General features: G+C 46.9%; 1 long non-coding RNA gene across 1 annotated transcript in view; it reads left to right on the forward strand.

Moving 5' to 3' along the window:
• Window positions 1–216: 216 nt before the first annotated feature.
• Window positions 217–26,264, forward strand: part of LOC147115494 (uncharacterized) — a 50,652-nt gene continuing 24,604 nt past the window's right edge. Inside the window, exons 1-2 of the long non-coding RNA XR_015078624.1 lie at window positions 217–743; window positions 14,113–14,225. This is a non-coding gene — a long non-coding RNA (uncharacterized LOC147115494). The remainder of the gene's footprint in view (window positions 744–14,112; window positions 14,226–26,264) is intronic.

Raw genomic sequence — 26,264 nt, forward strand, 5'->3', positions numbered from 1 at the left:
GGCACAGCACAAGGAGTAAAATCAGGTGAGGAGGATCACAAGCCCTGCCTAATTTTCTATCCATTAATTTGGACACATCCGTTTTAGGTTGTGCCCAGGAGATCCTATGGCCTAGAAATTCGTTGGGCTGCGTCACCAGTTAGCGCCCAAAGAGGGCACTTAGTGGTTTTAGCGCCACTGGCCACACCTCCCGCGAAATTTAGCAGGGTATAAGAATTCGCAATAATTTACAGTTCTGATGATTCATGTTTTTTGATTAAAGTATCCCTGGGCAATGTGCTTTTTAAATTTCCAGGGATAAAATGGCAGTCACCACATGGCCGAGACAAAAAGGCTTGGAATGCAGCTTTCTGTGTCTGGAAGTAAGGTTCGATGAAGACAAAGGACAATGCTTTGTTTACAAAGCAACTGAATGCTATTAGCATTTGTTTAGATACACCTGAAACTGCAGAAGAGACTTTTGCACCTTGAATGGGAATCGTTCAAGATTTGAAATGGGTTTCCAATCACCCAGTACTGGACTATAGAGCAGATGTAGCTCCCTTTTGTTTCAGCACAGGGAGCTCTGAAAATCACATTAACTCAATCTAACCACTTTGAGTTAGCCTATCACAGCTTTGGGGTTAATTTTGCACACAGCCCTTGCAAGGCACGGATGTGAGGGGCTCACCAGGTATAAAAAAAAGGCTGAGCAGCCAGCTCGCTCTCTTGACTCTTGGCTCTTGACTTCCTGGGACGATAAGGTGAGCTCTCTCTCTCTCTCTCTCTCTCTCTCTCTTCGCTGGACCATGTGAGCAGAGATTTTCTGACTCTCAACAAGGCAACCTAGCAGGAGTTAAGGGGGGGATGGTGATTTAAGGGAATTGCTAAGATTGTTTAAATACATTGTAGCCATTGTACCCCTCGTTTTTGCCGTGTGTACCCCCTTGTTATATAGTTTTACAATTTTAGTGTGTTCGTGTGGGATAGTTTGATATTGTGATTATAGTTTCTTTTAGTTAATAAAGCTTGATTTTGTTCTCTCATCCAAACCACTTGTTCCGTTTAATATCATTAATTATAAGTTCCTCCACTCAGAACTAAAGGAGGGGTAGCGATTCGAAACCGCTGTTTGTAAATTGGTTTAGAGTGCAGCAGCAAAAAGACTGCTGGCCAGGTAGATTACCTTAAACCAGTTTAAAAGAAGCCCCCGTAATCCTTACAAGGGCGCTAATGGCGGCGTTAGCCTGTAGCGCTGCACTGCCACCGATGACGTCATCGGTGTGCGCAGCGCCCCGCTACCGCCCCGATCGCGATATTTGGTCGCGCCCCCCGCTGTAGCGCCGGTTGCAAATTGCGACCGGTTCAGGGGGGCCTACCTGCGGCGGTAGTGGCGCTAATTAAAAGGGAGGTGCGGGGCGGTCATTTTTTTCACTGGCCGCCTGCCAGCACCTCCTCGCGCCGCCGTCCCCGGCCTCCTGATCCCCCCACCCCCCCGGGCAGTGCCGGCTGTCTCCCAAGAGCCCGGCACTTCTCCTCGGTGCCGGGCTCTTTTGCCGGCACTCGCGATCGGAGATCGCGCTGGTGCAGGCCCCTCCCCTTTAAGAAGGGGAGGAAGGCCTGCAGTACCGCAGCGCGCCGTGCCACAGCGTGTGGCGCTGCGGCACATTGTGCTGCGATATTCAGTTGCAGCGCCCCAAGACGGATGCGGGGCGCCTCGAGCAGTGCCCCGCTTCCATTTGGGGTGCAGAAACTGAGTATCGCGCTGGTGCAAGCGACTCTTTCCGGGGTGGGACTCCCGACGCCCAGGCGAGACTGGTGCCCCAAATGGGGCGCCACTGAATTTTTAGCCCTATATCTCCAAGTGTAAGGAGGCAATCTGCCCCTAAATCTCCCTCAATTCTATTCCAATAATGTGGCTTAGACCCAAGATGAGAAAAGTAGCCCGTGCTACACTAGTGTGACATCATTGCATCTCCCATTCCACCCGCTTTGAGTGAGACCGCCCTTTATGCCAATTCACTAGCTGAGGGCTAACCAGTGATTTATAAATGCTTAGCATAACTTCTTAGCTTTGGTGCTCCATGCCTCTACTAATCAAACCAAGGATCCTCTATGGTTTTTTTTTATCAGCCTTCTCGCTTTGTCCTGCCGCCTTCAAAGATGTGTGTATGTGAACCACCAGGTCGCTCTGTTCCTGCACACTGGCTCAGTCTTCTGATCTTGGGCCTATGCCATATTGTTCGAATAGAGTACAGGGAGATTTAGGGGCAGATTTTCCCTTACTACACTTGGGCAGCAAGTCAAATTGGGCTGGATCAATGCCACTGAGGTGAAAGGCCAGGGAGCTGACCATTCAGTCCCCCCGCCCCCCCAAATTATTCGAGGACACGCACTGGCCTTTTAAAGGCCGATTAAAATGAATGGACGGAAAAAATCACAGGCCGCGATTTTTTGACGTGCTCCCTGTAAGTGCTGCTCCTCACTGGGAGCACCTGATCATGAACTCAGCCCTTTCCTTTCCTCCTTGTGCACTGGAATTGTCTAAGATTCTAAGAATCTTCAGCAGTAGCCCTTATCCACAATTGGACACAATCAGAATTCCACTGATGGGTGAGACTAGAACTAGGGGGCATAGTCTTAGAATAAGGGGCTGCCCTTTCAAAACTGAGATGAGGAGAAACTTCTTCACTCAGAGGGTAGTAAATCTATGGAATTTGCTACCCCAGAGAGCCGTGGAAGCTGCAACATTAAATAAATTTAAAATGGAGATAGACATTGTCCTAGCAGATAAGGGAATTAGGGGTTACGGGGAGAGGGCAGGGAAGTGGACGTGAGTCTAGATTTGGATCAGCCATGATCCTATTGAATGGCGGAGCAGGCCTGAGGGGCCGTATGGCCTACTCCTGCTCCTACTTCTTATGTTCTTATGTTCTTATGACACAATACGAATTCACAAATCATTAAAAGCAGCAACACAGCTTAACAAAGCCATAAAAAGTGCAAACATAGCAATGGGGTTCATTTCTGGAGGGATGGAATCCAAAAGCAGAAACGTTATGTTAAACTTATATCGAACCTTGGTTAGGCCACAGCTGGGAGCATTGTGCACAGCTCTGGTCTCCATATTACAAAAAGGATATAGAAGAACTGGAGAAAGTGCAAAAAATATTTACAAAGATGATACCAGAACTGAGAGGTTATATCTATCAGGAAAGACTGAACAGCCTGGAGCTCTTTTCTCTAGAAGAGAGAAGACTGAGAGGTGACCAGATAGAGGTCATTAACGTTATGAAGGTGTTCAATAGGGTAGATGTAGAGAAGATGTTTCCACTTGTGGAGGGAATCCAAAACTAGGAGCCATAAATATAAGATAATCACTAATAAATCCAATGGGGAATTCAGGAGAAACTTCTTTACCCGGAGAGTGGTGAGAATGTGGAACTCGCTACCACAGGGAGTGGTTGAGGCGAATAGTATAGATACGTTTAAGGGGAAGCTAGATAAACACATGAGGGAGAAAGGAATAGAAGGATATGCTGATAGGGTGAGATAATGTAGGGTGGGAGGAGGCTCATGTGGAGCACAAACACCGGCATGGACTAGTTGGGCCGAATGGCCTGTTTCTGTGCTGTAAGTTCCATGTCATTTTATGCATAATACATAATGCAGCGTCTACTAGGCCGAGGAAGAGTGCTCTGAATTTCAAACGAAAACAGGAGACCCAATTCTGTGTGACCAGAATAAATTGGCTGGCTTCACTGTGCCAGCTTTGTTTAATGTGTGTTGCTTGCACTGGCTCTGTTTAGCATATTAGGAGCATAATATAGCAACAGGGCACTTTTAACTCGGGAAAGGGAAGGGTCAAGTCCTACGCTACATTCCAACGTAGAGTGAACAGCCAACAATATTACATATTTTCATCTCCCAAATTATGTTCATGTTAAACAAATTGTGTTTTTTTCTTAAGCGAACAGTTTTTTTTTCTGTCACATTAAATAGAGATACACAGGTTGACTCAGCCTTTTGCAGGATGTCTAAATGTGGAGGGGGGGATGTTTGGAAGGCCAGTCCAGCTATTATAAACCTATGTGGGTCAGCTAAATGGCACGGATACAGCAGCAACAGTCAGCGAGCAATAAGACTATCAAGTGTCTAACCTGCTAATTTTAGAGAAGTCTCACTACCAAACTGACTGCCCCAGTTTGCTTCACATACCTAGGAGATGGTGACTATTTGCTTTCTTAAAGCCTTATGGTGTTAAAGATAATTAATATAGTGAAATACTTTTAAATTACTCTTGGGTGATAGTCTCAGTGGTATTCTTCGCGCCTCTGAATCAGAAGGATGTGGATTCAACGAAGACAGGGGACCCAATTCTGTGTGGTCAGAATTAATTGGCTGGCTTCACTGTGCCAGCATTGTTTTGAGCATATAGAGGGGGTTGGGGGGGGGGAGGGGGGCGGGGGGTGGTGGTGGTTAGAGTTTCTGCTTGTTTGTGAAATTCGCCCGAAATTGGCATAACCCGCGCAAAAGATCGCGGAATTTGAAGCGCAAATTACGTCCAACACAAGTGGAGTTTCCGCGATCTCTTGCGCGAGATGAAAAAAGATGCCGCTAGCAGCCAACCCGCCCACAAAATTGGCAACAGCCCCAGCTCGAATTAATCACCATTGGGGGTTTCCGCTGATCGTGCCCGTTTGCGGGTCTTTCGAGAAGGTTCTCAAAATTAAGCTGGTTCTTTTTTTAAAATTCGTTCATGGGATGTGGGCGGCGCTGGCAAGGCCAACATTTATCGCCCATCCCTAATTGCCCTCGAGAAGGTGGTGGTGAGCCGCCTTCTCAAGTATTGTCAGCTGTGGGTCAGTGGGTAGCACACTTGCCTCTGAGTCAGAAAGTTGTGGGTTCATGTCCCACTCCAGGGACCTGAGCATATAAATCTGGGCCGACATTCCCAGTGCAGTACTGAGGGAGTGCTGCACTATCGGAGGTGCTGTCTTTCGGAATTGACGTTAAAACCGAGGCCCTGTCTGCCCTCTCAGGTGGACGTAAAAGATCCCATGACACTATTTCGAAGAAGAGCAGGGGAGTTATCCCTGGTGACCTAGCCAATATTTATCACTCAATCAACATAACAAAAACAGATTATTGCTGTTTGTGGGAGCTTGCTGTGTGCAAATTGGGTGCTATGTTTCCCACATTACAACAGTGACTACACTCCAAAAGTACTTAATTGGCTGTAAAGCGCTTTGAGAAGTTCGATGCTCATGAAAGGCGATATATAAATGCAAGTCTTTCTTTCTTGAACCGCTGCAGTCTGTGTGGTAAAGGTGCTCCCACAGTGCTGTTAGAGAGGGAGTTCCAGGATTTTGATGCAGCGACGATGAAGGAATGGTGATATATTTCCAAGTCAGGATGGTGTGTGACTTGGAGGGGAACTTGGAGCTGGTGGTGTTCCCATGCGCCTGCTGCCCTTGTCCTTCTAAGTGGAAGAGGTCGCGGGTTTGGGAGGTGCTGCCGAAGAACCCTTGGTGAGTTGCTGCAATGCACCTTGTAGATGGTACACACTGTAGCCACGATACGCCAGGGGTGGAGGGAGTGAATGTTTAAGGTGGTAGATGGGCTGCCAATAAAACGGGCTGCTTTGTCCTGGATGGTGTTGAGCTTCTTGAGTGTTGTTGGAGCTGCACTCATCCAGGCAAGTGGAAAGTATTCCATCACACTCCTTACTTGTGCCTTGTAAATGGTGGAAAGGCTTTGGGGAGTCAGGAGGTGAGACACTCGCCGCAGAATACCTAGCCTCTGACCTGCTTTTGTTGACACAGTATTTATGTGGATGGTCCTGTTAAGTTTCTGGTCAATGTTGACCCCCAGGATATTGAGGGTGGGGGATTCGGCGATGGTGATGCCGTTGAATGTCAAGGGGCGGTGGTTAGACTCTCGCTTGTTGGAGATAGTCATTGCCTGGCACTTCTGTGCCGCAAATGTTACCTGCCACTTATCAGCCCAAGCCTGAACGTCATCCAGGTCTTGTTGCATGCGGGCATGGACTGCTTCATTATCTGAGGAGTTGTGAATGGCACTGAACACTGTGCAGTCATCAGCGAACATCCCCATTTCTGACCTTATGTTGGAGGAAAGTTAATTGATGAAGCAGCTGAAGATGGTTGGGCCTAGCACACTGTCCTGAGGAACTCCTACAGTGATGTCCTGGGGCTGTGATGATTGAGCTCCAACCACCAGAACCATCTTTCTTTGTGCTAGGCATGACTCCAGCCAGTGGAGACTTTTACCCCAGATTCCCATTGACTTCAGTTTTACTAAGGCTCCTTGATGCCACACTCGGTCAAATGCTGCCTTGATGTCAAGGGCAGTCACTTTCACCACGCCTCTGGAATTCAGCTCCTTTGTCCATGTTTGGACCAAGGCAGTAATTGTAGTGTATGTAACTGTTCTACCTTTAAGAGAACTATTGTATGTAACCGTCCACCTTTAAGAGAACTATTTTAGGTGTGGCACTACTTTATCTTGGCTGCTGTATACTGTAATACCGACGGTGACCACACCGGTATATAAGTGCTGTGTCAGGATTTATTGGGCAGATTCGCCCTGACCTTCGAATAGTAAAGTCCTGTTAAAGTTACTCTTGTAGTCTGTGTATTAATTCGCCATAATACCTACAGGCCTAGAAATTCACTAGCCTTAGCGCCGCTTTTGAGGCGCTAGAGGGACTAGCGCCAGAGTTATGACCAGTTGAAAAATTCCCTGGGGCCCTAAAGCGGCGTTGCACCGGTAGCGCTGCGCCGGTTGCCATGCCGACGGGCCCCAGCGCCGAAATTCAGTTGCGGCCGCCTCGCCCGTGGCAGCCGCAACTAAGACTCTGGCAACAGAGTCCAACATGTGTTTGCACCGGCGCATTAAAGGCCCCGCGGCGTCCGGCCGCTTTCCCGCCGGCCGCCTGCCCGCAGCTCCCTCCCCGGACTTCTCCCCCCCCCCCCCCCCCCCGGAACAGATGCAAGCCCGGCACTTGTCCGAGGTGCCGGGCTCATTTTTAAACAGATTTGCGCGGGCCGCGGCCGGGTGCAGGCAGCTCCTCCTTAACGGAAGGAGGAGGCCTGCACTTCCCCAGCCTGCCGCACCGCATCGGGTGCCGCAGCGCCGGAATTGCGGCGCTAAACGGCAGTTAGCGCCCTTTTCCAGGCGCTAAGACCCTTCAGTAGCGCCGGCAGCCGTTTGGGCGCGGCGCTACTGAATTTTTGGCGCGCGCAGGGGGACTTAGCGCCGGCACTAACTTCCGGCGCTAAAGCCCTGGCTAAGCCAAAACCCAATTTCTAGGCCACAGACTTTACAGTGGCGACGAGTTCGATCTTACCCTGCGGCAACAATACTTCCGAAGCAGTTAACGAGCGTCGAGAAGAGGCACCCGCCCTCGTCGTTCTGCTGAGAGAAAACTCGAGTCTGCAGAGCAAGGAAGAAGGAAGAATTCAGACACGAAGCCTTCCATCAGCAACAGGCACTGATTGTCCCTTCTGCCACGGTGGTGAGTGAGCCGATCAGCACGAGAAGCAAGTCGGCCACGGTGACTGTGAGTAAAGGGAAACTAAAAAAAATAAACGGAGGATAAGGGCGGTGAACTCGACCACGGTCGGGGGAAAGGAGCCGGACAGAAGTCGGGCCCAGAGGCGCTGCGACCGGGATCGTAAGGCGCGGGAAGATATAAAAATAAATAAACCGCGGTGAACTCAGCCGCAGCTGGGGAGGAAAGCACCGGACTGCGAGAGGGCTGGGAGGCGCAATTGGAGTGAAAAAGGCCGGGCAGCGACCGAGGCCACGAAGCGCTGTGACCGGGATCGTAAGGCGCGGGAAGATATAAAAATAAATAAATCGTGGAGAACTCAGCCGCAGCCGGGGAGGAAAGCACCGGACTGCGAGAGGGCTGGGAGGCGCGATTGGAAGCCGCTGAGGGAGAGACAGAGCCCGAGCGAGCGGGAGAGACAGAGCCCGAGCGAGGGAGACTGAGCGAGATCCAGCCCAGCGGCTGAAACTGTTCGCCGTCAACGGGTTGTACCCAGCGCCGGGTGCCCTGCCGAGAAAAGGGAACAAGGAACGCACTGAAGCCGACGCGCAGGCTGCGAACCCCGAAAGCCAGCGGTCGTCCCCCGAGGGAAAAGCTTACCCCTCCCGCCAGGGGAAGAAACGCGGGAAGCCGCCAGTAGGTGGGGAAGAAGACAGAAGCGGGAAACCGCCATTTTGAAAGTGGGCGGGGAAAGAAGACAAGCGCGGGAAACCGCCATTTTGAAAAAAAAAAAGTTAAAGAAATATTTCGTTGTTGTTTCTCAGGAAGAGTGTGAAGATGCCTAAGCGTAGTAACATCAACGGTTTCGATTCCGATGTGGAAGATTGGGCCACGTATGTAGAACGCATCGAGATATATTGTAAGGTCAATAAGATAGCAAATTATAACAAAGCTCTAACCTTACTAAACTCAATGGGTGCGAAGACATATGGGTTATTGAAGCATCTTCTATCACCAGCTAAACCGGAGGATCAGTCTTTCGCTAATATTGTTGCTGTCCTGAAGGATCATTTTAACCCCGCACCGCTGATGTTAGTGGAACGATCAAAATTTTACGTGAGAACGCAACGAAAAGAGGAAAGCAACGCTGAGTACCTGGTTGAACTGCGTAGGCTAGCAAAATACTGTCAGTTTGGGGTAAATCTGACAGAGGCACTGAGAGACAAGTTCATGTGCGGGATGTCGAAGGAAGGAACACAAAAACGACTGCTTGAAGAGAACGACCTTACACTTGATAAGGCTGTCCTTATTGCAGCATCGCACGAAGCCGCAGCGAGAGGCACGGCGGAAATGCAGCGGAAGACAGCGGTACTCAGTGTGGATCAAATGACTTCGGGTACAACGAAATGTTATCGTTGTGGGAAGACAACACACGACCAGAACCAATGCTGGTTTAAAAACCAGGAATGTAGAAAATGTGGCAAGCTTGGTCACATAGCTAAGGTATGCCGGTCAGGAAAGAAGACCAGCAATAATAAGTCACCGCAGAAGAAGTACAGAAAGGTACATAAGGTGACTGGGAAGAGTCCAGATGAACAGAATTCGGACTCAGACTCCAACAGCAAGGAACTGGGTAGTCTGAGGATTCACAATGTGAGTGAAGAAGCTGACCGACAAACTATCTGGGTCACACTACAGATTGCAAAAGTCCAAGTGAAGATGGAAGTGGACACCGGATCGGCGTTGACGGTCATGAATAAGCAAGATTACAAAAAGTTATTCAAACATATTCCCCTACGGGATACGGAGATAGTATTGCAGACATACACGGGGCACAAAGCATACCCCATCGGAAAGATAAAAGTCAAGGTGAGATACAAGGACAAAGATCACCAAGGGATGGACATGTATGTGCTGCCCAAGGGAGGTCCACCACTTCTGGGACGGGAGTGGATCAGGAAAATAAAGATAGACTGGCATTCACTAAACACAATGACGGTAGATTCCGGAAAGGAAGATGTTAAACCTGAACGGTTGTCCAGAATATTGGGCGAAGCTAAAGAGGTATTCCAGCAAGGACTGGGAACACTGAGAGGAATTAAAGCAAAAATCAAGATTGCAGAACATGCAAGCCCAAAATTTTTCAAAGCCAGATCGGTACCTTACGCGATACGACCTGCTGTGGAGGCAGAACTGGAAGAGCTTGAACGTTCAGGGGTACTGTCTAAGGTGGACTGGAGTGAGTGGGCCACGCCCATTGTTCCCGTCATGAAGTCTTCATCAAGTAACAAGCCAGGGGGACCGGGAAAGGTCCGCATCTGCGGAGACTTCAAGATCACAGTTAATCCGGTGCTTCACACGGTACAATACCCGCTCCCGCGGATTGAGGATATCTTTGCTTCATTGTCTGGCGGGAAACACTTCACCAAGATAGACCTGGTACAAGCATACTTACAAATGGAAGTCGAGGAAGAGTCGCGCCAGTATCTCACAATCAACACGCACAGAGGCTTGTATCGTTATAATAGACTGGTTTTTGGAGTAGCTTCGGCTCCAGCAATTTGGCAGAGGGCCATGGAGCAGGTCTTACAGGGTATTCCAAGCACGCAGTGTTACTTGGACGATATCCTGATTACGGGAGAAGACGAGGAGGAACACCTCACAAATTTGAAACTGGTGCTCACCAGGTTGAAGGAATATGGCCTTCGAGTTAATCGCCAGAAATGTGAGTTCTTCCAGAAACGGATCTCGTACTGCGGTCATGTCATTGACCAAGAGGGGCTGCACAAGTCACCTGACAAGATAGAAGCTGTCGTGAAGGCCCCCGCTCCGGAAAATGTATCACAGTTGAGATCGTTTCTGGGGTTGATTAATTATTACCACAAGTTTCTGCCAAATCTATCCACGGTGCTGCATCCGCTGAATGCTCTGTTGCGGAAAGAAGTACCATGGAAGTGGAGCGAGGACTGTAAGAAGGCCTTTCGCAGAAGCAAGGCGTTGATTACCTCTGAGGAAGTGTTGGCTCATTTCAACCCAACGTTACCTCTTCGTCTAGCTTGTGATGCTTCCCCTTATGGAATTGGAGCAGTACTTTCACACAAGTTACCAAATGGCTCGGAAAGGCCAGTCGCATTTGCGTCCCGATCATTGACCTCCGCTGAGCGAAATTATGCTCAAATAGATAGGGAGGCCCTCAGCCTTGTGTGGGGAGTAAAGAAATTCAATCATTACCTGCAGGGCAAGAAGTTCACATTACTGACAGACCACCAGCCGTTGGTGTCCATATTCAACCCTAACAAGGCCGTTTCCACTATGACAGCGCAAAAGCTACAGAGGTGGTCCGTGTTACTTGGGGCACACCAATATGACATCGAATACAAAAGGTCCAAACAGCATGGAAATGCTGATGGGTTATCGCGCCTACCGTTGCCAGTAGTAGAAGAGGCGGCTACAGTGGACCCGGTAGAGATGTTCCACTCATCCATAGTGGAATGTCTACCAGTAACAAATTCGATGATCGAAAATGAAACAAGAAATGACCCGACTCTCTCACGAGTCTACGATTTAACAGTGGAGGGATGGCCAGCATATGGCGAACCAACGCTGCCCGCATTTTCGCAAAGAAAAGAACAGCTGTCAGTGTGCCGAGGAACCTTGATGTGTAGATCTAGAGTGGTGATTCCACCCAAACTTCAGCATAAGGTGCTAAAGGAGCTTCACGAGGGGCATCTGGGTGGAGTGAAAATGAAGAACCTAGCAAGAGCGTTTGTGTGGTGGCCAGGTATTGATGGAGACATCGAAGAAATAACCAAGAGCTGTCTAGGATGCCAGAAGGTCCAAAACGCGCCACCACAAGCTCCTCTGCATCCATGGGAGTGGCCCTCATCTCCTTGGCAAAGGGTACACGTCGACTTTGCTGGTCCATTTATGGACTCAATGTTTCTAATAGCGGTGGATGCACACTCCAAGTGGCCGGAGGTAATAAAGATGTCCTCTACCACCACGGAAAAAACCATCACAGTATTAAGGACCATATTTGCCAGGAATGGGCTGCCGGAACAGATCTGTTCTGATAATGGACCGCAATTTGTGTTCGAAGAATTCAGGAAGTTCTTAAAAAGGAATGGGGTCAAGCACTACACGTCAGCCCCATACCATCCCGCCACCAATGGATTAGCTGAAAGGTTTGTCCAGACCTTCAAGAAGGCATAAAGGCCATGGGTAATGAAGACATCAACCTACAACATAAGGTAGATAACTTCTTGTTGGCGTACAGGAATGCAACACATGCGGTCACAAACCAAACTCCCGCCATGATGTTTTTCAATAGAAGACTAAGATGCCGGCTGGATTTGATTAAGCCAAATGTCAGAAGGGACGTAGAGAACCGGCAATTTCAGGGCATGAATGAAAGGCCAACTAGATCCTTTCAGATAGGTCAACAAGTTTTGGCCCGGGACTACCGTACCGAGAAATGGCAGCCTGGAACTATTGGGAAAAGGCTAGGGCCGCTGATGTATACCGTGGACATTGGTGACAGCATTGACCAGATCATAGGGTCATCCACAAAGGACCAACCTACTCCACAACCTGACACGGCTAATGTTGAAGCAGAGATACCCAGAGCACCTACCTCCGATCTGGTAATACTGGAATCAGATGAACCTGACACTGTCCTTCAAGCCGAATCGACCTTGCCAGAAGAACCTACTACCCCGCCGAAAACTACTACACCACCGAGGCGTTATCCGGACAGAGTCAGGAAGCCTCCAGAGAGACTGAATCTGTGAACTGTTTTGCATAAGTTGTATATATGTTATGATGTTATGTTAATGGGGAATAAGTATGTTGCAAGCTAAAAAGGGAGGATTGTAGTGTATGTAACTGTTCTACCTTTAAGAGAACTATTGTATGTAACCGTCCACCTTTAAGAGAACTATTTTAGGTGTGGCACTACTTTATCTTGGCTGCTGTATACTGTAATACCGACGGTGACCACACCGGTATATAAGTGCTGTGTCAGGATTTATTGGGCAGATTCGCCCTGACCTTCGAATAGTAAAGTCCTGTTAAAGTTATTCTTGTAGTCTGTGTATTAATTCGCCATAATACCTACAGACTTTACAGTAATGAGGTCGGGAGTCGAGTGGTCTTGGCGGAACACAAACTGGGCATCAGTGAGCAGGTTATTGGTGAGTAAGTGCCGCTTGATAGCACTGTTGATGACACCTTCCATCACTTTGCTGATGATTGAGAGTAGACTGAAGGGGTGGTAATTGACCGGATTGGATTTGTCCTGCTTTTTGTGGACAGGACATACCTGGGCAGTTTTCCACATTGTCAGTTAGATGCCAATGTTGTAGCTGTATTGGAACAGTTTGGCTAGAGGCGCGGCTAGTTCTGGAACACAAGTCTTCAGCACGACAGCTGGGATGATGTCGGGGCCCATAGCCTTTGCTGTATCCAGTGCGCTCAGCTATTTCTTGATATCACGTGGAGTGAATCAAATTGGCTGAAGACTGGCTTCTGTGATGGTGGGGACCTCAAGAGGAGGCCGATATGGATCATCCACTCGGCACTTCTGGCTGAAGCGGTTTCAAACGCTTCAGCCTTGTCTTTTGCACTCATGTGCTGGGCTCCACCATCATTGAGGATGGGGATACTCATGGAGCCTCCTCCTCCCACTAGTTGTTTAATGGTCCACCACCATTCATGACTGGATGTGGCAGGACTGCAGAGCTTTGATCTGATCCATTGATTGTGGGATCGCTTAGCTCTGTCTATAGCATGCTGCTTCTGCTTTTTAGCATGCATGTAGTCCTGTGTTGCATTTTCCCCAGGTTGGCACCTCATCTTTAGGTACACCTGGTGTTGCTCCTGGCATGCTCTTCTACACTCCTTGTTGAACCAGGGTTGGTCCCCTGGCTTGATGATAATGGTAGAGTGAGGGACATGCCGGGCCATGAGGTTACAGATTGTGGTGGAATACAATTCTGCTGCTGCTGTTACTCTCAGTACTGATTCATCAGCTGAGGGAGGTTGGTAAGTGGTCATCAGCAGGAGGTTTCCTTTCCCATGCTTGACCTGAAGCCATGAGACTTCATGGGGTCTGGAGTCAATGTTGAGGACCGGACATACCCAGGGAAGGTGATGGTGGAGTTCGGGACATTGGCTGAAAGGTATGATTCTGTGAGTATGACTATGTCAGGCTGTTGCTTGACTAGTCTGTGGGACAGCTCTCCCAATTTTGGCACAAGTTCCCAGATGTTGGTGAGGAGGACTGGGCTGGGCGTGCTGTTGTCGTGTCTGTAGCTGGTGCCGAGGTCGATGCCAGGTGGTCCGTCCGGTTTTATTCTTATTAATGTGTTTCGTAGCGGTTTGTTACAACTGAGTGGCTTGCTCGGCCATTTCAGAGGACAGTTAAGAACCAACCACATTACTGTGGGTCTGGAGTCACATATCGGCCAGACCAGGTAAGGACGGCAGATTTCCTTCCCTAAAGGGCATCAGTGAACCAGATGGGTTTTTAATGACAATCCGATAGTTTCATTGTCACCATTACGGATATTAGCTTTTTATTCCAGATTTATTTAATTAGCTGGATTTAAATTCCACAGCTGCCGTGGTGGAGATTTGAACTCACGTCTCTGGATCATTAGTCCAGGCCCCTGGATTACTAGCCCAGTGACATTACCACTATGCTACAAGGACAGCACAAGGTCACTAATAGGTATGTTTTCAAAGCTCTTGAATATATATTTTTTTAATTTACTAAGAAACTGACTGCTGTACTCCAGTATAACTAGCAAATGGTTCTGTATATTTAAAAAAAATCATTTTCAGTTATTTAAAATTCGGTTACTCACAGATGGTGGATTGACACTCTGATTGAAAATGCTTATTTTTTGTAATAAACCCATTTTCAGCAGTATTAATCAAACTTTACCAAGTTACCTTTCTTAAATATATCAAGGAATATTTTTTTTAAAATATTTTTTTATTTAATGCTTTTAGAGAGGAATTGCATGCCCTATGTAGGATTTCAAATAATATACAGCTATCTCTATTGTGTTCGCGTGTTTGGTTTTTTAAGGGGCTTATCACGCAGTAGACTATAGGAAATCTCTAACTTGTCTGCTGGCATCATCGGTGTAACTTAGAAGTAAGGGAAATACCATTTGGTCCAACGAGCTCATGCATTTGCAACTGATTTCTACTTGTTGTTGATTTCTACCCCACTTAAGTGTTTTCTCACCATGGGGTCAATCTTGCATGCAGTGTAGAGCACCGTGTAATATGTACTCATATCTGGAATTCAGGTCATTGCGCTCCATAAAATGTTCCGCCCAGTTTAGTTATCGGGCAGCAAATTCTGCACGTTATAAGTTCCCAATTTGCAGGAAGCTCTGCACCAGGAACGCTAAGTCGTAAAATCTACTCCTTTGACCCCTGTTTCTCTATCAACAACAAGCTTCTACAACAGTGACTACACTTCAAAAAGTACTTCACTTGCTGTAAAGAGCTTTGGGACGTCCCGAGGTCGTGAAAGGCGCTGCAGAAATGCAAGTCCTTCGCTACACCCAATGCCCATAACTCGCTTTCCTGCAGGAGATCGACAGATTTTTGGACATTAAGGGAATCGAGGGATATGGGGATGTTGCGGGAAAATGAAGATGAGGTCGAAGATCAGCCATGATCTCATTGAATGGTCCGAAGGTCCGAATGGCCGACTCCTGCTCCTATTTCTTACGTACTTAAGCAGGAGTAACTGAATAGCTATCTGGAGCAGTAATCCTGACTGATTTTTACCCTTCCTAGCACTAGGATACTGCAGTCTATTGTAATATCCAACCTTTGAGCCCTGCTGAAATCAGCTAACTCAGCACTGGATCAACCCTGGAATATTTCTGTATGGCTCGAATCCACACCGACCAGTATATTATACTGCCAAATCATTGATGGATCTCTGTTCCATTGGCTGAATTAATTCCATCTTAGACGGCAGCACATTGAGCATATCATACCCTTAACAGCTATTATTTTGCACACCACACTGCGTGCACATTACTAAGGTCGTGTACAACATCAGGAGTTAATTTGGAATTGAGCTGCTATGGAGGTAACAGCTGTGACTAATAATAAATTGGATTAGGAGGTAACATTGGAGCAGTTGATATTATTCAATACGCTGCGAGCTAATAGAAGGCACTTTATCATTTAAGATTGGGTTTTCAATATCTGTCACGTCGGTTCGGGTCTCTGATAGCACTCTTATCTCGGAGTCAGTAGGCTGTGGGTTCAAGCCCCACTCCAGGGCAAGACCACATAATCTAGGCTGACACTACAGTCGAGCGCTGACACTACAGTCGAGCGCTGACACTACTGTCGAGCGCTGCGTTGCTAAAGACATTGGGGTGCAAATACATCAGGGGCGGTAACGCAAAATGGGCGATAGCGAATCGGCGGCCATTTTGCACTCCGCCCGATTTGTTTTCCCCGATTGGCTTTAATAGAAAAGAAAATCGGGCTGATTAGAAAATGGCTGCCGATTTTCTGTCGTCTGCTTTGTGCTACCACATGTAATATATGTGGGTAGAACAATTGAAGGACAGAGACAGGATCAGTTGCTAGTCATGGTGCTTGTTTACTTGGCCAGAGCGAATTGAGCATGCTCATACTAAACCATGTGACAAACCATGTAATAATACATTACACACCTTTCCCCTTAAAAAAAAATGTACATATTCCCCTCTCAAATAAAACAAAACACCTTTCCCAGCATTACATGCAGCACATAACAAAAACTCCTGGCTTTTTTTTCTTTTAAATGAACTACAAATGAACCACAAATCCAGTTTAATACAGGTTGCGCGTCCCAAATCCAGAGATCCAGACTCCGGGACAATTGGTGGCAGGGGTCCGGAATCCGTAAAATGTTCCGGAATCTGGACACCCTGAGAGAGGCTTACTGAAAAATCGGAAATAGCGCAACCTGGGCCCAGGCATTTCCGGACTCGGAACGTGTTTCTGATGTCCGAAGTCCGGAAATATCGCAACCTGGGCTCGGGCGTTTTCAGACTTCGGACATCACAAACACGTTCCGAAGTCCGGAAAAACCCAAAAACCGGCTCGGCCTCGGTCCCGAGGTTGCCGGATTCGGGACGCTCAACCTGTAACAGGTTTGCGAAGCCTCCCTGATCTCCTAAAAGAAGTAGGTACCACCACTTTGTTTCCCCACTTGATACAAACTTGCTCACAAGACAATTCAGTACGGTGGTTATGGAATGGTTTCAACTCTGTGTCCAGACACTGATCAGTCCATCCATTCAAGGTGTCTTCATACACTCTTTTCAGTACTGAGTCCTTTTGAGTCTCATTTGCAGTATCAGTTGCATTCACGGGAAAGTCTTTGTCAACTGCAGCTAGCATGAAAATCTCACCTTCACGCTCAACACGAGTCTTCATGTGGCAACCTGGACAAGGCATCTGCAATTGCGTTTTGCTTTGCAGTGCGATATTCAATCGTGTAGTCATAGTGTGACAACAACACTGCCTAATCTTGATGCGGCCATTGCAGGGATGGCAGGTTTGGGCCCCAATATTGCGGGGAGCGGTTTGTGATCGGTTATCAGGGTAAACTTTCTGCCAATCAGGAACTGTTGAAATTTTTTGATTCTAGACACTATGGCGAGTGTTTCCTTTTCAATTTGTGCGTAGTTTCTTTCGCTCTTTGTGAGGGTTCATGATGCAAACGTGATTGGGTTCTCTTGGCCGTCATCCATTACGTGGCTTATGACAGCTCCCACACCATAGCTGGAAGCATCACACGCTAACTTAAGCTCACGCTCTGTGTCATAGTGCGCAAGTAGAGCATCACTGGAGAGACTTCTCTCACAAGTCTCGTAAGCTTCCTGTTGTGCTTTTGCCCACTTCCACTGGACATCCTTCTTGAGGAACTTGTGCAATGGAACTATCATGGTCACTAACTCAGATAAGAAATGTGTACAGTACTGGACCATTCCAAGGAAAGATCTTAACTCAGACACGTTCTGTGGCTTTGGAGCATTGATGACAGCATCAACCTTTTCCTTCACTGGTTGCAAGCCATTTGCATCAACTTTCAGCACAAGGTACACAACCTCGGGCTGCACAAAAGCACATTTGCTCCTTTTCAATTTGACATTGTGGGAATTCAACCTTTGAAGCACTAAATTTAAAACTTCTAGATTTTCTTCCTCGCTGCTTGTTGCGATCAGCACATCGTCTTGATTGCATAAGCAATTTGGAATTCCTTGCAAAATCTTATCCACCGTAGCCTGGAAGATTTTCGGGAAGGACTTTACGCCATATGGCAGCTCGGTGTAGGAGTACAGTCCCTTGTGTGTGTTGATGGTGAGATACTGTTGACTCTCTTTGTCAACATTCAGCTGAGTGTAAGCATACGACAGGTCAAGCTTGGGGAAAACCTTTGACCCCGAGAGTGCTGCATACAAATCTTACAATGTAGGTAACGGGTACTGCTCATCATCAACTGCTTGGTTGATAGTAATCTTGTAGTCACTGCACAAGTGTACAGTTTTGTCTGCTTTGGGCACTACCATGTTAGAAATAGCAACTTAGAAACATAGAAAAATAGGAGCAGAAGTAGGCCATTTGGCCCTTCGAGCCTGCTCCACCATTCAATATGATCATGGCTGATCATCTATCTCGATACCATATTCCCGCTCTCTCCCCATACCCCTTGATGCCTTTTGTGTCTAGAAATCTATCAATCTCCTTCTTAAATATATTCAGTGACTTGGCTTCCACAGCCTTCTGTGCTAGAGAATTCCATAGGTTCACCACACTCTGAGTGAAGAAATGTATCCTCATCTCAGTCCTAAATGGCCTACCCCATATCCGGAGATTGTGACCCCTCGTTCTAGATGCCCCAGCCAGGGGAAACATCCTCCCTGCATCCAGTCTGTCTAGCCCTGTCAGAATTTTATACATTTCAATGAGATCCCCTCTCATTCTTCTAAACTCTAGTGAATACAGGCATGGTCGACCCAATCTCTCCTCATACAACAGTCCTGCCATCCCAGGAATCAGTCTGGTGAACCTTCGCTGCACTCCCTCTATGGCAAGTATATCCTTTCTTAGTTATTTACCCACTCACTCAACTTGTCTAAATTGCCTTGAAGCCTCTTTGCATCCTCCTCACAACTCACAATTCTACCTAGTTTCTTGTTGTCAGCAAACTTGGAAATATTACATTTGGTTCCCTCATCCAAATCATTGATATATATTATGAATAGCTGGGGCCCAAGCACTGATCCCTGCGGTACCCCACTAGTCACAGCCTGCCACCCCGAAAACGACCCATTTATTCCTACTCTCTGTTTCCTGTCTGTTAACCAATTTTCAATCCATGCCAGTATATTACCCTGAATCCCATGTGCTTTAATTTTGCACACTAACCTCTTATGTGGGACTTTATCAAAGGCCTTCTGAAAATCCAAATACACCACATCCACTGATTCTCCCTTATCTATTCTACCAGTTACATCCTCAAAAAACTCCAGTCGGTTTGTCAAACATGATTTCCCTTTCATAAATCTATGTTGACTTTGTCTAATCCCGTTGATATTGACTCTAGCATTTTCCCTACTACTGATGTTAGGCTAACCGGTCTGTAGTTCCCTGTTTTCTCTCTCCCTCCTTTTTTAAATAGTGGGGTTACATTTGCCACCCTCCAATCTGCAGGAATTGTTCCATAATCTATAGAATTTTGGAAGATGATAACCAATGCATCCACTATTTCCATGGCTACCTCTTTTAGTACCCTAGGATGCAGATTATCAGGCCCTGGGGATTTATCAGCCTACAGTCCCATTAATTTCTCCAGCGCTATTTTTTTACTAATACTAATTTCCTTTAATTCCTCCTTCTCTCTAGACCCTTGTGCCCAGAAATTCAGTGGGCTGCGCCACCAGTTAGCGCCCAAAGAGGGCACTTAGTGGGTTTTGCGCCACTGGCCATGCCTCCCGCTAAATTTAGCGGGGCGCTAATGGTGGCGCTAGCCGTTAGCGCTGCGGCACCACCGATGACGTCATCGGTGTGCGCAGCGCCCCGCTACCACCCCGATTGCCAAATTTGGTAGCGCCCCCTGCTTTAACGCCGGTCGCAATTTGCGACCGGTTCAGGGGGGCCTACCTGCGGCGGTAGAGGCGCTGAGTTGTGGAGCGGCCATTTTTTTTGCTGGCTGCCTGCAAGCACCTCTTCGCACCACCGTCCCCAGCCTCCTGAGCACCAACCCCCCCGCGTTGTGCCGGCTGTGTCCCAAGAGCCCGGCACTTCTCCTCGGTGCCGGACTCTTTTGCCGGCACTCGCGATCACTGATCGCGCTGCAGCATGCCCCTCCCCTTTAAGAAGGGGAGGAAGGCTTGCAGTACCGCAGCACGCCATGCTGCAGCGTGTGGCGCTGTGGCATGTTGCACCGCGATTTTCAGTTGCAGCGGCCCAAGAGGGATGCGGGACGCCTCGATTAGCGCCGCGCTTCCGTTTGGGGCACTGAAACTGAATTTCCAGCGGGCGCTCGTGACTCCTTCCGGGGTGGTACTTCCGGCGCCCTGGTGAGACTGGCACCCCAAACAGGGCGCCAGTGAATTTCTAGGCCTTGGTTCCTTAGTATTTCTGGGAAGTTATTTGTGTCCTCTACCGTGAAGACAGAATCAAAGTATTTGTTTAATTGCTCTTCCATTTCCTTGTTCCCCATTATAAATTCTCCCATTTCTGACTGTAAGGGACCTACATTTGTCTTCACTAACCTTTTTCTTTTTATATAGAATCGGGGGAGCCCATTCACTTTAATCAGTATTTACTAGCACTCCGTTCTCTCTGAGCTTCACTAGCTCTTCCTCCACCTGACTTTTCAACACATAGGGGACCTTGCCTTACAATAGATCGGCTTTGCATTGGACTTGATGCGGATATGCACGTCATACCCAGTGATGCCCTCATAACTGTCTGTGAACATGCTTTCGTACTTCTTCAGAATTGTGTCAAGTCGCTTCATTGAAGCATCTACACTGAAGACGTTTTTCCAGTCTAGTTTTAACTTTCTCAACCAGTCTGTGCCCATGAGGGTTGGCCTGTTGTTGTAGCTCGCTACACTAATAGGCAGCTTTACTGACTGGCCATTGTGTTGAACTGTATATTCCATTTACCCACATGTCTCTAGGATTTCTCTGGATTAGGTTTTTAACTCTACAGTACTCTTTGTAAGTGGTATTTGATTAAACTTACTCTCATATGTGTCCTTACTCATGATAGAGCAGTCCGCCGCCATGTTGATACACATATCAATATATTGGTCATTGATCAAAAGTTTTGTACGGAAGTCTTTCTCATGACTGCTAACATTGCCGCTAGTGGCACAGATACTGTAGATGCCGAGTTCTTCAACATCAGGTGTGTTCACGTCAATATTGTGAATTCCTCCCTTTTGTTGTTGCTGCTTTGCATTGCCACTAGAATGGTTCTTACTTCCTGCTTTCGATCTAGCTCTGCAAGTTGTTGAAATATGACCTTGCTTCTGGCAGTGAAAACATTTTGCATTTCTGTATTGGCAGGATTGTGGTGAGTGATTTCCATTGCAGCGGTAACAGTTCACTGAACTGCTCTCACCGACATGCTTTTGACTCCTTCTCACAGCTTTAGGTTTGGCGGTGGCCTTGTGACTATCGACCTCAGCTGCACTAGTCACTTGAGTTGGACGGAGCCCCCTAGCATTTTTAGATGCCATCTCCATAGATAGGGCAATTTTGCATGCTATGTCAAACGTTAGGTTCAGAGTGTTCAGTAACTTGGATTGTATGCGCTTATCCACCAGTCCACACACAAACTTATCTCACAATGCACGATCCAACAATGTGTCGAAGTTACAATGCAAAGACAGGTTTTTAAGAGCTACAATGTACTCACTGATGGTTTCACTTTATTTTTGGTTTCTGGTACCAAACTTGCCATTTCTAATGGCTTTTGGTCGAAATGGTCCTCGAGTTTCTCGACAATGTCTTCAAACGACACATCCTTTGCTTCCCTTGGCGTGAGTAGGCTTGTCAACATTCTGTAGACATCTGGCCTGATTACCGTTAGAAAAATTGCTTTTTTACATTCACGAATTACTTTATTTTGAGCTTGAACATTCTCATCTGCACCTTCGGTCTCAATAATGTTATTGTCCCTCAAAAACATCTCCATCCACTCAATGTAAGAATTGAATGGTTCACGGGGTCGGTCATACATGCCGAGGCTTCCGATGAATCCCGTAGGTGTGGCCATGATTGTCCCGATCCCGTCGAACAGTGACTCAGCTCGCTACCTGTGTACCTGTGAGAATCAATGCCGCTGTTGCTGTGTGTACATACCCGCGAAGGTGAAGCACAGACAATTCTGTACTAGCATTAACAGTAAAACATCGCAAAAGTTCAGTTTAGGTGTCACAAATTCACCTTAAACTTGTCCACTCGAAGGTTGAACATTGTGTCCTTCCATGATCCTAAAAAACCTGCAAGGGGACATAGACAGGCTAAGTAAGTGGGCAGAGATTTGGCAGATGGAATACAATACTGGAAAGTGTGAGGTTATGCACTTTGGCAGGAAAAATCGTAGAGCAAGTTATTATCTTAATGGCAAGAAACTGGAAAGTACTGAAGTACAAAGGGATCTGGGGGTCCTGGTGCACGAAACTCAAAAGGTTAGTATGCAGGTGCAGCAAGTGATTAAGAAGGCCAATGGAATGTTGGCTTTCATTGCTAGGGGGATAGAATATAAAAATAGAGAGGTATTGCTTCAGTTGTACAAGGTATTGGTGAGACCGCACCTGGAATACTGCGTACAGTTTTGGTGTCTATACTTAAGAAAAGACATACTTGCTCTCGAGTCAGTACAAAGAAGGTTCACTCGGTTAATCCCGGGGATGAGGGGATGGACATATGAGGAGAGGTTGAGTAGATTGGGACTCTGCTCATTGGAGTTCAGAAAAATGAGAGGCGATCTTATTGAAACATATAAGATTGTGAAGGGGTTGGATCGGGTGGATGCGGGGAGGATGTTCCCGATGATGGGTGAAACTAGAACTAGGGGGCATAGTCTTAGAATAAGGGGCTGCTCTTTCAAAACTGAGATGAGGAGGAACTACTTCACACAGAGGGTGGTATGTCCATGGAATATGCTGCCCCAAAAAGCTGTAGAAGCTACATCATTACATAAATTTAAAACAGAAATAGACAGTTTCCTAGAAGTGAAGGGAATTAAGGGTTACGGGGAGCGGGCAGGAATTTGGACATGAGTCTAGGTTCGGATCGGACATGGCCCTGTGGGTAGCGGAGCGGGCCCAGGGGCCATGTAGCCTGATCCTGCTCCTATTTCGTGTGTCTAATTCTGTTAGATTCAGGAGATGGTTCTGTGATAGTAGATTGGCGGTTAGGATCAGATCAGCCATGATCTTATTGAATGGCGGAGCAGGCTCGAGGGGCCGATTGGCCTACTCCTGCTCCTATTTCTTATGTTCTTATGTTCTTACAGGGATTTAGCCATGTAACTGCCTCTGTGGAATCGATGTTACAGATTTGCTTATTTAAGTGGAAATACCTTACTGGAAAAAATAGTAGGCCAATTTAAATAAAACATTTAAAAATGTAAAAAAACAAACTGGGGGAGTCTAGAACTAGGGATCACAGTCTCAGAATAAGGGATCAGCCATTTAGGACTGAGATGAGGAGAAATTTCTTCACTCAGAAGGTGGTGAATCTCTGGAATTCTCTGCCCCAGAGGGCTGTGGAGGCTCAGTCATTCAGTATATTCAAGATTGAGATATTTGCGTATTAAGGGAATCAAAAGGATATGGGGATAGTGTGAGAAGGTGGAGTTCACATAGAAGATCACCCACAATCTTATTGAATGGTGGAGCAGGCTCAAAGGCCCGCATGATAGCAAAATACTGCAGATGCTGGAAATCCGAAATAACAACAGAAAATGCTGGAAAAACTCAGCAGGCCAGGCAACATCCGTGGAGAGAAAATAGAGTCAACGTTTTGGGTCAAACCCCTTTATCAAGACATGCATGTTCTTTTTGCTTATGCTCTTAAAATAGTGATGGAAATCGCATCAAAAACACAGGGTGTGTGTGGCACTGCCATGAGGAATGACCCATGATTTGCTCTTCCATCTCAGCAAATCAAATAGAAACATAGAAGATAGGAGCAGGAGTAGGCCATACGGCCCCTCGAACCTGTTCCACCATTCAATGAGATCATGGCTGATCATCCAAACTCTGTACCCTGACCAGTAACTCATCCTGCCTCTGTCCCTCATTTGTTCTACCCACATATATTACATTTTTGACGACGAGGGTGGGATCCCAAAGCCATTTTTTGGGATAAGAACATAAGAACATAAGAAATAGGAGCAGGAGTAGGCCAATCGGCCCCTCGAGCCTGCTCCGCCATTCAATAAGATCATGGCTGATCTGATCCTAATGGCGGGGGAGCCCAGAACCAGGGCTCACAGTCTAAGGATAAGGGGTAAGCCATTTAGGACAGAGATGAGGAGGAATTTCTTCACCCAGAGAGTGGTGAACCTGTGGAATTCTCTACCACAGAAGGCAGTTGAGGCCAAATCATTAAATATATTCAAGAAGGAGTTAGATATATTTCTTAAGGATAAAGGGGTCAAGGGATATGGGGAGAAAACAGGGTCAGGGTACAGAGTTTGGATGATCAGCCATGATCTCATTGAATGGTGGAACAGGTTCGAGGGGCCGTATGGCCTACTCCTGCTCCTATCTTCTATGTTTCTATTTGATTTGCTGAGATGGAAGAGCAAATCATGGGTCATTCCTCATGGCAGTGCCACACACACCCTGTGTTTTTGATGCGATTTCCATCACTATTTTAAGAGCATAAGCAAAAAGAACATGCATGTCTTGATAAAGGGGTTTGACCCAAAACGTTGACTCTATTTTCTCTCCACGGATGTTGCCTGGCCTGCTGAGTTTTTCCAGCATTTTCTGTTGTTATTTCGGATTTCCAGCATCTGCAGTATTTTGCTATCATGCGGGCCTTTGAGCCTGCTCCACCATTCAATAAGATTGTGGGTGATCTTCTATGTGAACTCCACCTTCTCACACTATCCCCATATCCTTTTGATTCCCTTAATACGCAAATATCTCAATCTTGAATATACTGAATGACTGAGCCTCCACAGCCCTCTGGGGCAGAGAATTCCAGAGATTCACCACCTTCTGAGTGAAGAAATTTCTCCTCATCTCAGTCCTAAATGGCTGATCCCTTATTCTGAGACTGTGATCCCTAGTTCTAGACTCCCCCAGTTTGTTTTTTTACATTTTTAAATGTTTTATTTAAATTGGCCTACTATTTTTTCCAGTAAGGTATTTCCACTTAAATAAGCAAATCTGTAACATCGATTCCACAGAGGCAGTTACATGGCTAAATCCCTGTAAGAACATAAGAACATAAGAAATAGGAGCAGGAGTAGGCCAATCGGCCCCTCGAGCCTGCTCCGCCATTCAATAAGATCATGGCTGATCTGATCCTAACCGCCAATCTACTATCACAGAACCATCTCCTGAATCTAACAGAATTAGACACACGAAATAGGAGCAGGATCAGGCTACATGGCCCCTGGGCCCGCTCCGCTACCCACAGGGCCATGTCCGATCCGAACCTAGACTCATGTCCAAATTCCTGCCCGCTCCCCGTAACCCTTAATTCCCTTCACTTCTAGGAAACTGTCTATTTCTGTTTTAAATTTATGTAATGATGTAGCTTCTACAGCTTTTTGGGGCAGCATATTCCATGGACCTACCACCCTCTGAGTGAAGTAGTCCCTCCTCATCTCAGTTTTGAAAGAGCAGCCCCTTATTCTAAGACTATGCCCCCTAGTTCTAGTTTCACCCATCATCGGGAACATCCTCCCCGCATCCACCCGATCCAACCCCTTCACAATGTTTCAATAAGATCGCCTCTCATTCTTCTGAACTCCAATGAGTAGAGTCCCAATCTACTCAACCTCACCTCATATGTCCATCCCCTCATCCCCGGGATTAACCGAGTGAACCTTCTTTGTACTGACTCGAGAGCAAGTATGTCTTTTCTTAAGTATAGACACCAAAACTGTATGCAGTATTCCAGGTGCGGTCTCACCAATACCTTGTACAACTGAAGCAATACCTCCCTATTTTTATATTCTATCCCCCTAGCAATGAAAGCCAACATTCCATTGGCCTTCTTAATCACTTGCTGCACCTGCATACTAACCTTTTGAGTTTCGTGCACCAGAACCCCCGATCCCTTTGTACTTCGGTACTTTCCAGTTTCTTGCCATTAAGATAATAACTTGCTCTACGATTTTTCCTGCCAAAGTGCATAACCTCACACTTTCCAGTATTGTATTCCATCTGCCAAATCTCTGCCCACTTACTTAGCCTGTCTATGTCCCCTTGCAGGTTTTTTATGTCCTCCTCACTCACTACTTTCCCTCCCATCTTAGCATCATCTGCAAACTTTGATATGTTACACTCGGTCCCCTCCTCCAAATCGTTAATATAGATTGTAAAGAGTTGGGGACCCAGCACTGACCCCTGTGGAACACCACTAGTTACTGATTGCCAGTCTGAGAATGAACCATTTATCCCAACTCTCTGCCTTCTGTTAGATAGCCAATCCTCTATCCATGCCAGAATATTACCCCCAATCCCGTGATT

Source organism: Somniosus microcephalus, chromosome 6, assembly GCF_052327205.1.
Source record: "Somniosus microcephalus isolate GS21.2 chromosome 6, FLI_Smic_1.0, whole genome shotgun sequence".
Taxonomy (NCBI): domain Eukaryota; kingdom Metazoa; phylum Chordata; class Chondrichthyes; order Squaliformes; family Somniosidae; genus Somniosus; species Somniosus microcephalus.